This window comes from Callospermophilus lateralis, chromosome 3, assembly GCF_048772815.1.
Source record: "Callospermophilus lateralis isolate mCalLat2 chromosome 3, mCalLat2.hap1, whole genome shotgun sequence".
Classification (NCBI taxonomy): domain Eukaryota; kingdom Metazoa; phylum Chordata; class Mammalia; order Rodentia; family Sciuridae; genus Callospermophilus; species Callospermophilus lateralis.
In genome coordinates, this window is record NC_135307.1 from 111,575,954 (window position 1) to 111,588,706 (window position 12,753).

General features: G+C 45.0%; 1 long non-coding RNA gene across 1 annotated transcript; it reads left to right on the forward strand.

Annotated features, from left to right (window-relative positions):
- Positions 1 to 57: 57 nt before the first annotated feature.
- On the forward strand, positions 58 to 9,745 carry LOC143395510 (uncharacterized). Its single transcript, XR_013090775.1, has 3 exons — positions 58 to 132; positions 6,821 to 6,922; positions 9,664 to 9,745. It is a non-coding gene; the product is annotated as an uncharacterized LOC143395510 (long non-coding RNA).
- The last annotated feature ends 3,008 nt before the right edge of the window (positions 9,746 to 12,753 follow it).

A 12,753-nucleotide genomic window follows, 5' to 3' on the forward strand; every position in this document is an offset into this window, starting at 1 on the left:
ACGTGAGGGCTGGGATTTGCTGGGGTAGCCTCCGTTTTCCCGGGAGGCTGACTGAGGCCCGAGTGTTGGGCTGGAACGGAGGGAGGACCTCGGGAAAAGACCAGGCCGACTCACTGCGCCCCTGGGGAGGAGGCAAGGCCTGATTTCTCTTGTTTGGGGGACGGAACGGCCTGGGGGTTTCGTGTCCTTCCAAGTTATACTGGACGCCTTCATTCCTTGAATGAAAGGTGTTTCTTATTAAAATATAAACACTGTAGCCCCTGAAGACAGGAACTAAATAATCGGTGGATTAGGAGCAGGGAACTCTTTCCAAATTGGGGTGGGGTGGGAGTGTTCCAGAGTCCATTCATGGCTTTGTCACTCTTGGGCTTTGTGGCTTTGGAAAATTCAGTCCCCTTCCCTCCACCTCATTCAGACAGGTGTTAAAGTCTTACTGTGATTGTGCATTGTGCAGGGAAGGACAGATAAGCCTTGCTCTAGTGGAGCTTGCTTTTGGGGTTATTGGTAAGGGATGTGAGGAAGAAAGTACTGAGGTCAGAGATAACAGAGGAGGTGGGAGGAGGCTTTGGAGGAGGGCATATTAGCTGTGGCTTTGGACTTCCAAGGTGACAGTGAAATGTGAACGGGACTGGCCAAAGCCACGGAGTTGGGGAGAGCGTTTCAGGTAGAGGGACTAGTCAGGCAGGGGTCCAGTGTCCAGAGAGTGGCTGGGGTTTGGAAGAATGGAAAGTTCAGCGAGAGCTGCAGGGTGCAATGTGGAAGAGCTACAGGAGTGGACCAGAAGTCTATCCTCAGAACAGTGGGAAGCAGCTCAAGGACACTGGGCAGGGGAGTGGCATGTATTTGCATTTTAGGCACATTGCTTTCCTAGTGTCCAGGTGAATGATAGGCAGAACTGGAGACAGGGAAGTACAGGGATAACCCATACCATGTTCTAATGATGCTGAAACTTTGGTCTTTGTCTTTGACACCATCCAAGAACAAGGACAATGTATTGAGAAAAAAGAAAAAAATTTTGCTAGCAAAGGAGAACCCACAAGAGACTTCTGTCTCAGAGGCTTCGGTTTTGACTGCCAGGGGGAATCGTGGGCATTTAAAAAGGGGATGCAAAAGCTGAACTGCAGGTGTGCCCTATCAGCAGTCATAATTGATTGGTAGAGTTGAGAGACATTGGTTTCTTAGATCCACAGGTGCCAGCCCCAAAGTCTGGATTCCTCCATTCCCATAATCAGTGAGCTGAAGAACAAATAATTTTGCCTAGAACAGGAAGAAGGTTAATAATCTTGCTTCCCTCATGGTTAGGGAGGGAAAGAGGAAGAAGAGGAAGGGGAACAAATGTCAGTTTTAAAATAAGCTGGTAGTAGCAAGATTATATTAAAGCTTGAAGGGGGGCCCTGTTCACTAGTGAGAGTCCTGGACTGCAAACAGTGACAGTGGGAAGAGAGGTGGTGAAGTAGGGTTGTGTGGGTGGTACCATAGCTATGACCTGGTGCATGGCTGGGGCTGAGGGGAGGAGCTTAGTGGTGGTCAGGTTCTTCATCTGTGTGGGTGGTGGAGTCACCTCCCAGAAGTGGGTTGGAGCAATAAATATGATTCATCTTTGGACACACTAAGCTTAAGGTGGGTCAGGAGGCTGCTGGACTTGTGGATCTGAACCTCAGGCAATATCTGGGAGCCTGACAGACAGATGGTGAGTCATAGGAATATAGATGACACCCAAAACCTAGGAGACAGCATCCCTGTTGTAACCAGGTGGTCCAGAGGGTCCCATTGTTTCTCTCAGCTTTTGTGTCCTCACAGGAGAAAACGTCATAGAAATATAGCAAAGTTTATTAGAGAAGAAGAGAAACTTCTCCTCAGAGGAGAGCCAAGTGGCACCCCTTTATTCCCTAGTTTTGTTGGGAGTTGTAGGGAAGTTTTTAGAGTCCTGCCCAGGTACGACCTCTCACCTTGACTGACAGAACAGAATAGCATCCAGTTTTTAAGTCCTTACCCATGGGTAGCCAAACAAAAACTATGAGGAGTGGATTTTACTATTATACCGGTTCTAATTCAAATTTGTTTTTCAGATTTTATGATCAGTGAGCTTTGAATAGCTTTACAGATGACAGGTCCGTTTGCTGAGTAATGTAATGTATCTTATTGACTTAAGCCAGAACAGGGCCAGAATGGCCTTAGGTAAATTGCTTTTTGGGTAAATTGCTTTTTAAGAGCAAACATGTGGAGTGCTAGTATGTAGGCCCAGTCTGTGGAGTTAGCCCCTGAACTTCATGTTCCTATGCTCCTGTCTATCTGCTACCTGTCCCTATGAGAAAGGAGAACAGAGCCAGACCTGAGGGCAGGCTGCCTGGACTTCAGTCCTGGTGCCACTGTAAACTAGCTGTGTCACAAATAACCTGTCTTCTCTCAGCCTCAGTTTACTCCTCTGTCTGCCACATTGGCATTGTGATGATTAAATGCTGCAATGCTTGTGAGGCACCTGGCAGGCAGCCTGGCACTGGTGAACTGGGCATTTACAGTAGTCTCTCTGCACCTGTCATTTCCCGCCATGCAGTAAGGGGTTTCAGCTCTGCCTACTTCCATTCTTTTCTCTTTTCTGTCTTTTTCCTTGGGATATTTTTATTGAGCTTCTTCCTTTCCACTTTGGTCTGGTCTGCATGTCCTACTTGGCCATGGGAGGCTGAAACTGTCTGCCTCAAGGTCATTTTCTATTCTGGATTCCAGGATCCCAGAGGTCACACTTCAGTCCCCACTCATGTGCTACTGGGTGTCACATTTGCTCCATAGCTTACTTTCTCTTATTTGGTTTTTTACTATGTTGTAAGAAAAACAAGTGATGAACCAGTTTTGCAGCAGAGAAAGCCAGTGTTCTGAGCTGAAGTCAGCCAATGACAACTCTCAAACTGGGTCCCAGGTTTAATTCTGGTGAGTCTAATATACAGATTGATTGCAGCATAAATCAGAGGATTGAGGCTTCCTGTTCTGACCCCAATCTCTCATTCTCTGTGGGTTTTGCTGGCTGCAGAAGGAGGGGCTTGAAGTACCCATGATGTGATCATGGATTTAATAATCCTTAGGGGTGGGCTTCCAGCCATTGGAGGACCAGGCTGTATGGAGGGAGCCTCTCTGACCCATTTACTCCTCCAATCCCTTAAATACTGACAAATCTGACTCTGCCTGGTACTGGCAGCTGCTCTGAGTAGAAGGGAGTCCAAGCTAAAAAGAAGGGCCCCAGGCCTTCCAGAACAAAAGAACTCCATCCTGATAGGATTAGCAGTCAGGACTCCTTTAAAAGCACCATCTCTATTATCTCTTAAATTTCATGGAAATTTGAGTGCCTAGGGTAAAGTTGATACTAATTCTTGGGCACTGGGGTGTACACATTTTCAGGATCTTGCTTGTGACTCTGTGGAGACATGGTTCCTGTACACCAAAAAGGCAATTTCAGGGCTGGGGATGTGGCTCAAGTGGTAGCGTGCTTGCCTGGCATGCGGGCGGCCTGGGTTCGATCCTCAGCACCACATACAAACAAAGATGTTGTGTCCACTGAAAACTAAAAAATAAATATTAAAAATTTTCTCTCTCTCTCCAAACAAACAAAAAAAAAAGGCAATTTCAGTAACATGAATAAGTAATCTTTTTCCTGAGAAGTCCTTTGGGCTTATCCAGCCCAGTGGTTTTGACTTTTGGTTTAGCAGAAGTTCTTTTTCTTATTTATTTATTGTACTGCAGATTGAGCCCAGGGGTGCTCACCTGGGGTGCTACACCCCAGCCCTTTACTCTACTCCTCTTCCTTCTTTCTTCTTCTTTCCTTTCCCTTTCCTTCTTTTCTTCTCTTTCTTTCTACTGGGGATTGAACTGAGACACTTTACCACTTAGCTCCCTCCCTAGCCCTTTTTTTTGGTGGGGGACAGAGTACAGCGGATTGAACTCAGGGATACTCAACTACTGAGCCACATCCCCAGCCCTATTTTGTACTTTATTTAGACAAGGTCTCACTGAGTTGCTTAGCGCCTTGCTGTTGCTGAGGCTGACTTTGAACTTGCAATTCTCTGTCTCAGAGTCCCTCGCCACTGGGATTACAGGCATGCGTTACTGCCCCTGGCTCTTTTTTAAATTTTATTTTGAGACGGGGTGTCACTAAGTATCTTGCTAACATGCTAAGACTGGCCTCAAACTCAGCCTCCCAAACTACTGGGATTATAGGTGTGCACCACACCATACCCAGCTCACTTTTCAATCAATTCTAGATATATATAACTTTTTAATACACCATCGAAGATACTCCCAGCTATGCCTTTTGTCTAAATCCTTGCCATTTGTTTTTTGTTTTGTTTTGTGGTGCTGGGGATTGAACGCAGGGCCTTGTGCATCCCAGGCAAGCACTGAACCAACTGAGCCATATTCCCAGCCCCCTGGTCCTTGTTTGCTTCCAGCTCCTACTTCAGCTGACTTCACAAGGAGGAGTCAGCAGCTCCCTCCATCACCTCCCGCTGTGACTCCACACCTTTAGTTGCAGAAGTGCAGGAGTGTTTGACAGCCCATGGGGTAAGCCTTTGATCATTAAGAGGTGGGGGCTGGTAGGTGAATTCTCCTCCCTTCCACTTTCTGAACAGACTGGCCTGTGCTTACAAAGTTTTCACACAGCCTGGGGTTGTGGCTCAGTGGTAGAATGTTTGCCTCCCATGCATGGATCACTGAGTTCGATCCTCAGCACCACAAAAATAAGTAAAATAAAGGTGTTGTGTCCATGTACAACTGAAAGGAAAAAAAAAAGGAGAAGGAGATGTTCGCCTTTGAGATTCTTGTGGTTGTGACTGCCAGAAACTGAGGATAGGTTGATGACAAAAGAGGATTCTATAGAATAAGGAGATGGAAGAGTCTTAAGGGATCTGAGCATGAGGGTGCAGCTGGGCATAGATAATGAGGGCCCATTATCTATGGGGTCCTGCCGCAGTCTGGCTGGGCACAAATCACGAGCCACTCACAGCTTTGTAGATTCAAACAGCAATTCTTTATTCCCGATCTCACACCGGCCCTCTACAAACACGTTCTGGGGAAATCCACGTTCTCTGCCCAAATCCACACTCCACTGGGCTTCTGTCTCCCAAATATATTCTGAATCCCGTGAGAACTCAAGGGGAACTCAGGCAGCAGGAATAACCTTAAATAATTCCCAGCAGGAATAACCTTAAACCGGGAACACCCTAAACACGGATCCGCCCTGGTCCTTGAGCAAGGTCACCTTCCACTAAGCAACATGGGGGTATGCTGGCAAGGAAATTGTCATACCTACTTGGCTAATGGCTCCCAGCAGGGTCCCAGAAAGGCACCTTGCCCTACTCAGTTTCTGTTTTGTCCTATCTCCCTGAAGACTGACTTTCCTTGCTTCCTAAGAAATGTGGCAACAATTGGCATCAGCCTGCAGCTCCCAGGTTAATTTCTCTCCCATCTCTGAGTATATTGGTTTTGTTTTTTTTGTGACTGTAATACCTGAGACTGTAATGCCAGATCCGTGGGACCCCCAATAGACCTCCAGGAGCTGAATCCGATGCAATCATACAAGAGTCTATTGCAAGCTCGAGCCTGGACTCACAACTGTTCCCGATGCAGCCGTCCCAGGGAGTGAGTCCCGGTCCTTTGTTCAGTGAGATTTCATAGGTTTTTTGGGGGATACTCTATGCGTCACAACATCACACAGCAAATCATTCCATACCACGGGAAAATCAAACAATGACTCTTAACATTGATTAGCACATTCACTGGCAGGAACAAATTGGATAAGGGTGATTGGTTAGTACAAGAGGGGGATTCCTTTGAACTGATTGGTTTAGGCCACGAGGGGTGTACATGCTGAACTACATGGTTTCCCAACATGTTATCAACCACCATAAACTACTTGGGGGCCATCTGGCATCCCAGGTATTTTCTCTGTCTCATGCTGATTGGTGGTTGCTAGGGGGTTACTATGGGTCTTCACCTAGCCTGACTGAGGGACACCTGACATGGCAGATCTCTCCTGTTATTTACAGACAAACAACTCAGCAGGGTGGGTATGTGCTTAGGAGTGCTCTGTGGGTTTTTCCCAGGACAAGGGTCATGCCCCCTTCCTTAGGACAGGCCTTAAGGTAGAAGCTGTTTTCTCAAAAAACGGAGTCACATCAGTTTCTCAAGACAGGATGATTGTATTTATTTAGCTCACAGTTTCAGAGGCTGCACGTTCAATATCAGGTGGCCCTGGTTGGTTTTTGCATCTGGGGAGAACCTAAAGATGGAGTGGCTAGGAGAGCAAACAGGAAGCCAGAGAGCAATTCAACGCCAGACTCATTCTTGTAACAAGAGGCTCTTGTGAGAGAACAGGGGTCTCTCAAGAGCTACCTTAATCCCTTCTGAGGGCAGCTCCCCCATGAGCTAAGGACTTCCCACTAGGCTCCACCATCTCCCAACATCACCACATCGAGGACCAAGCTTCCCTTTCGGGGGACACACGCAAACCATATCCAAACCGTAGAACTGAGATAAGCAGAATAAACCCAGACTCTTCTGGGCTCAATTCTAAATTCCTAAGAAAGGATTATTTTTCACTTCCTCCTCCTCCTCTTACTCCTTCTCTTTCCTTTTTTTTTTTTTTTGAGATGGGGTTTCACTCTGTCCACCAGGCTTACCTTGAACTCAGGAGATCAAGTGATCCTCCTGCCCCAGCCTCCTAGGTAGCTGGGCCTTCAGGTCTGCACCACCATTCTGAATCCCATGATGGGTGCTGGGAGCCATCAGCGATCCTGACTGGCCTGGCTTGAATTCTGTGTTCACCCTGCACTAGGTGGTGTACAAACATGGCTGCTCCCTTTCTAGCCAGACAGCCAAAGGGAGAAGAAGAGGATAGCTCACCACCCGGGGCTTGCATACTTGAACAAGTCCTAAGGTAAGAGATTCTGTTGTCTTTCCTGGCCCTGTAATGGAAGACCTTGTTGCCTTTTACATGTGGATATAAATTCAGACCCTTTCCAGAAGCCTGCCTTCCCATGACAGCCCTGAGTTCTCTCAAGTAGCCCCGCCTACTCCCATTTGCTGCTGGGAGATGTTGAGAGAGTCCCAGGGTCTACACTGTGCTAATGTTTTCCTTTTTATTTTTCTTTTCTTAGCAACTAACATTTATGGCATATTTCCTGTGTACTCAGCCCTGGTCTCAGTGCTTTTGTGTGTTATCTCAATCTTCATAGGAATAACTTTGGTCCTTGCTTACAGATGAGGAAACTCAGGCAAAGAGAAGCTGTCTTGGTACAGCTTTGGTGAATCTGGGCCACCTGCCTCTGGGTTCTGCATTCTCCAAAAACCACCCCACCACTTGCCTGAAAAGCCAGGGCATGAAGGTTACAGGGAGAGTTTGCCATGGCCATGGGAAGCAATGAGGGCTATCCACTTTGAAAACTGCTTCACTGTGTGATCAGATTTGGGGATTTAATCATCCGTTGCAGTATTACAGAAGCCCCAGAGCTGTTGGTCTATAGACAACCTTGGCTTTTCCAGGAGGCCTCTTCATAGCCCCAGGCCTTTAAAAATTGGAGAGCCATTCTTTGGTACACAGCCACACTGCCTGGAGTGCCAACTTAGTGACTGGCCCAGCCTAGTGGAGAAAGCCCAGGCTTTGAAGACAGAAGCCTTAGACTCTGGTCCCATGGAAGTCAACTAAAGGCTGTGTGATCCTGGAAAAGCCACCCAAACTCTCTGAGTCTTAGTTTCTTTGCCTAGAAAATGGGGATGATCAGAACAGCTCTCTTCAAGATAATCAGACAGCTCCAAGAGGGTGGTAGAAACCTGTTGACTCATTCTGGTGGCAAGAAATGTGGGAGGCCCTAGGGAATCACTGCTTATCCTGGAAGCCACATTAAGCTTCCAAGTCAGCACCAATGTGGGGCATCTGTAGGAGACTCCCTGGGTCCCCTCTGTCCCCCATGCTGATGTGCTCAGCATTCCTCTCCACATCACAGGAGCGGCCCTGCATAACCCTCTGGGCTTTAAGTCTGTGGGCCCCTGAACCAAAAAGCACATAAAGTTCTGGCCTCAGAAGCCTCACATCAGCCCTGTCTACCACGGGCTCAGTAGTGGGTCCTTGAGAATTCTTTTGAGGACCACTGACCAGCCTGAACAGGAATCTCAGATCAAACTCAAGAATTTAGCTGATCTCAGATAGAGATAAACAGGAGAGCTTCAAGTTGCATCATTAAAACAAAACAAAATGCTTTATTGAGGTATAATTTGCATAGAATAAACTTCTTGAATTTAATTTGATTTTTGTGGTATTGGGGATTGAACCAATGGAAGTTCTACCAGCCCTTTTTATTTTGAGACAAGTTCTTGCTAAATTGCTGAGGCTGGCCTTGAACTTGGGATCCCCCAGCCTCAGCCTACTGAGAAGCTGGAATTATAGGTGTGTGCCACCATGTTTGGCTTCAAAAATTCTTTAATTTTAAATCCATCTCAATAAGAGTTTTTTATTTTGTTTGTTTTTGGGGGACTAAGGTCTGAACCCAGGGACGCTATACTCCTGAGCTATATCCCAGCCCTTCCTTCCTTCCTTCCTTCCTTCCTTCCTTTCTTTGTTTTGAGACACGGTCTTGCTAAGTTGCTGAGACTGGCCTCAAATGTGATCCTCCTACCTCAACCTCCTGAGTCACTGGATTTACAGATGTGCATCGGTGTGCCCCAATTTGACTTCTTTTTGCGGGGAGGGTTATTGGGGGTTGAACCCAGGGGCGCTTAACCACTGAACCACATCCCCAACCTTTTTTGTATGTTTTATTTAGAGACAGGGTCTTGCTGAGTTGCTTAGGGCTTTGCTAAGTTGCTGAGTTGGCTTTGAACTCTTGATCCTCCTTCCTCAGCCTCCTGAGCTGCTGGGATTACAGGCATGCACCAATGTGCCTGGCTTCCATTTGAGTTTTGACAAAAACAATCTCACAAAATCACCATTGCAGTCATGATGCAGAATAATTCCATCACCTCAACATATCCCCTCATGCCTCTCTGCAATCACTCCCTTCAACCACCCCCAGCTTCTCACCACCACTAATCAATCTTTCTGTCTTTACAGTTTTGTCTTTTCATAAATTTCATATACATGGAATCACACCGCTTTTTCAGTCTGGGTTTTTTTTCCCCCTTAGCATTATGGTTTTGAGATTCATTCATATAGTTTTATACCAAGAGCTTGGTTGTTTATATTACTGTAGAAGTCTGTGGTTTGGATATCTCAGTTTGTTAATCCATGCTCCAGGGAAGCACATTTGGGTTGCTTCCAGTTCAAGGCTGTTATGATAAAGTTTCTAGGAACATACCACACTCAAGTCTTTGTGTGGATAGATGTTTCATGTCTCTTGGGTAAACACCTAGAAATGGGGTTGCTGGGGTTATATGGTAAGTGTATGTTTAACTTTATAAGAAACTGCAAACTGTTTTCCAAAACAGCTGTACTAAGCCAGGTGTGATGGCACTTGCCTGTAATCTCAGCAACTCAGGAGGCTGAGGCAGGAGAATTGCAAATTCAAAGCCAGCCTCAGCAACTTAGTTGTGGATATGGTTCAGTGGAAAATGCCCCTGGGTTCAATCTCCAGTACTAAATAAATAAATGGTTGTATCATTTTAACTGATTTTTTTTTTTCTCAGTACTAGGGATTGAACCAATGGCCTCACACAAGCTAGGTAAGTGCTCTACCATTTAGCTACATCCCAGCCACCCTCTCCCCCTTTTAGAGGTAAGGTATTGCTAAATTGCCTAGCCTGGCCTTGAACTTGTGATTCTCCTACTTCAGTCTCTGGATTAGTTGGGATTATAGCTGTGTGCCTTCAGGCCTGATAGTGGTCTGTCATCTTAAAAACTTCATATGCTTTGCCTCATAGTGGGAATCAAAAAAAGTTATGTTCTGGGCTTACAGAAGTGGATAACCATAGCAATACTGTCCTGATGGTGAATCAAGATGAGAGTTCAACTTCTTTGACCTAGAGGTTCCTCATCCTTGCAATTCCAGAGGGAAGTTCTAAACTGGGCCATTCACTCCCGCTTTCTATCTCTCATGCTTTTTTTTGTCCTTCCTGGTCTTTCTGAGCTGGGCCCTATCTTGAGTACCAAAAGCAGAATCAGGTCAAGGCAATCTATACATAATGTATGAATTGTCTGGGAATTAAATTTCCAACCAAAGCAAAAAAAAAAAAAGACAGTTGTCTGTCTTTAAATTAACTATTCATTTGTTTGGCTACAGGATCCCCCAATGAACAATGAGCAAGTCACAATTCTTAATGGACCCAGCAGACAAAGCTGGATCGCTTTCACCAGCTAGACAATTAACCAGAGGCAGTTCTCAGTTACCTGTCAGTCAACAGGCATTTGTTGATCTGTACCAGATTAGGCACACACTGAACTAATATGTCTCACTGTGCTCCCCTGAGGCTCAGGGATATTGTCATGATTCCTTAACAGATGATTAAATGGGAATTTGGAAATGTGAACTAGCCTGTCCAAGACTGCCTAGCAGAAGGCTCCCAGGTTCCTCATCTTTTGCAAAGCTGTTCCTTCCTAGGAGAACAGAAAAAACATAAGTAAAAGGGCAATCTAATTTTTTGCCCAGAGCATTCCTGGAAAACAGTTGAAAAAACTGACCACTGCATAAAACTGCTTTCTTCATAAGAACATTGTGAAAGTTGGGAATTTGTTCCTCATTAAAGTCTTGATATAAGTGATGAAATATCCCAGAAGCACAGTTATTGTAAGTAGAAACCCTTGTAATAATATGTTAGTACAACTATGATCAGTCTTTATGAGACAGACATGAAAGCTCTATAGATGTTAATTACACAAGGGGTCCATTCTACTGTAAAGTTTTTATGCAACACAACAAAATTTGCTATATCTATAATATAATTTAAAACTAACAGTGGTGAATAGTGAACATTTAACTAGCAATGCTTTTAAGTATGTTTAGAAAAGCATGGGAAGAAAAATTCTGATGATTTTGGCCTGTTTATAAAAGCTGGACTGGACTCCATTTATATATATGTATATCCAAATGCATTCTACTGTCAAGTATAACTAATTAGAACAACAACAACAAAAAAAGGTTGGACTGGGATTTGGCATGTGACTCCTTATTTCTTTTTGGTCAGGTTTTTATTTTCCATAGACTGGGTCTATGGTGGACATCAGGGACTTTTGAGCCACCCAAATTGCATGCATGTATGTTTTCAGGACATACAGATCAAATATCCCTTGTCTAAAATGCCTGGGACCAGAAATGTTTTGGATTTCAGTTTTTTGTTTTTTTTTTTTTTTTTTGAGGGGGGTGGATTTTGGAACATTTACAAATATATAATGAGATATTTTGAGGATGGGATCCAAGACTGAACACAAAATTTATTTACGTTTCATATGCCTTTATAGCCTGAAGATTATTTTACAAAAATTTTTCATTGCACCTATGTTTTGACTGCAATCCCTTATGGAAGTCAAATGTAGAATTTCCCATTAGTGCTATCATGTCAGATTTTAGAGCATTTGGGGTTTGGGATTTTTGGATTAGGGACGCTCACCTTGTATAATTTTTTTCTGAAATCCCTAGCTTTCATCAGATCCTGAAGGACCTCTTGATAAGCTTGAATCATTTATTTCTTCAGGTTTTTTTTTCTTGTTACAAGCTATGGGATCAAAATTATTCCTCTGGCTTTAGAGGAGTGTTCAAGTTTGAATCATTCTTTTAAAAACTATCCTAGGGATTGGGAGTGCGGCTTGGTGGTAGAGTACTTTCAGAGCTTGTGCTGCTGCAGCAGTAGCAGCAGCAGGAGGAGGAGGAGGAGGAGAAAAGCCTAGATCTTTTTTTTTTTTCTTTGTGGTGCTGGGGATTGAATCCAGGGCCTTGTGCCTGCAAGGCAAGCACTCTACCAACTGAGCTATATCCCCAGCCCTAGATCTTCTTTATAAAACAACTGAATTTGGGGGGGGGGGGAGAATATTTTTAATGCAGTGTTGGGTATGCAGGAAGTAAGGGAAATCACCTAGACTTCCCACCGCTAAAATCACACAAACAAAAAGGAAAAAAGAAAGAGATCATGAAGCTGAGACTGAAATTGGGAGCAAAGAAAAGTTTGACCTGTCCTGAAGTCAAATGCCCCTGTCAGCTGCTGATGGGACGCTTTCCTCCGTGCCATGACCACAAGTGACCACAGTGACCAAGACTCTACATTAGTCTGTCTCTCTCTCTCAGCATTGTGTCCTGTTATTGCTGACCCCTTCAGAGGTCCCATCTGTAGCAGAGAAGCCAGGAACTCTATCTCCCAGAATCCTCTGTTATGTGGAACACCTGCAGAGACTGCAAGCAAGAGGCCCTTGTGAACCCTCTGGAGTGCAGGTAGAAGGCATGCTTTTCCAGAAGTATAGCAGGCAGACATGGAGGCAGATGAACATTCTCTGCAGCTTCCCGGTGTGCTTCTAAATAATCAATCACCTGCAACCTGAGCTTCTGCGTGGGAGCTTCCCAGGAGCTCTTGAGATTAGCGTGGCCACAGGAGAAGCACTTGGGATCCACCCACTTGGGATCCACTTGACTGAAGATGCAGTTGAAGCACTAACTCTGTTCCTTCCAATGGGTTACATAAACCTTGACTTTCCTGTATCCAATACTTAGGTACTTGATGTGCCAATAACCAAATTCGTGCCTCTTAGCTGCAAATTCACTTTTCAACACCTGTACTGTGATAATGGGCAAA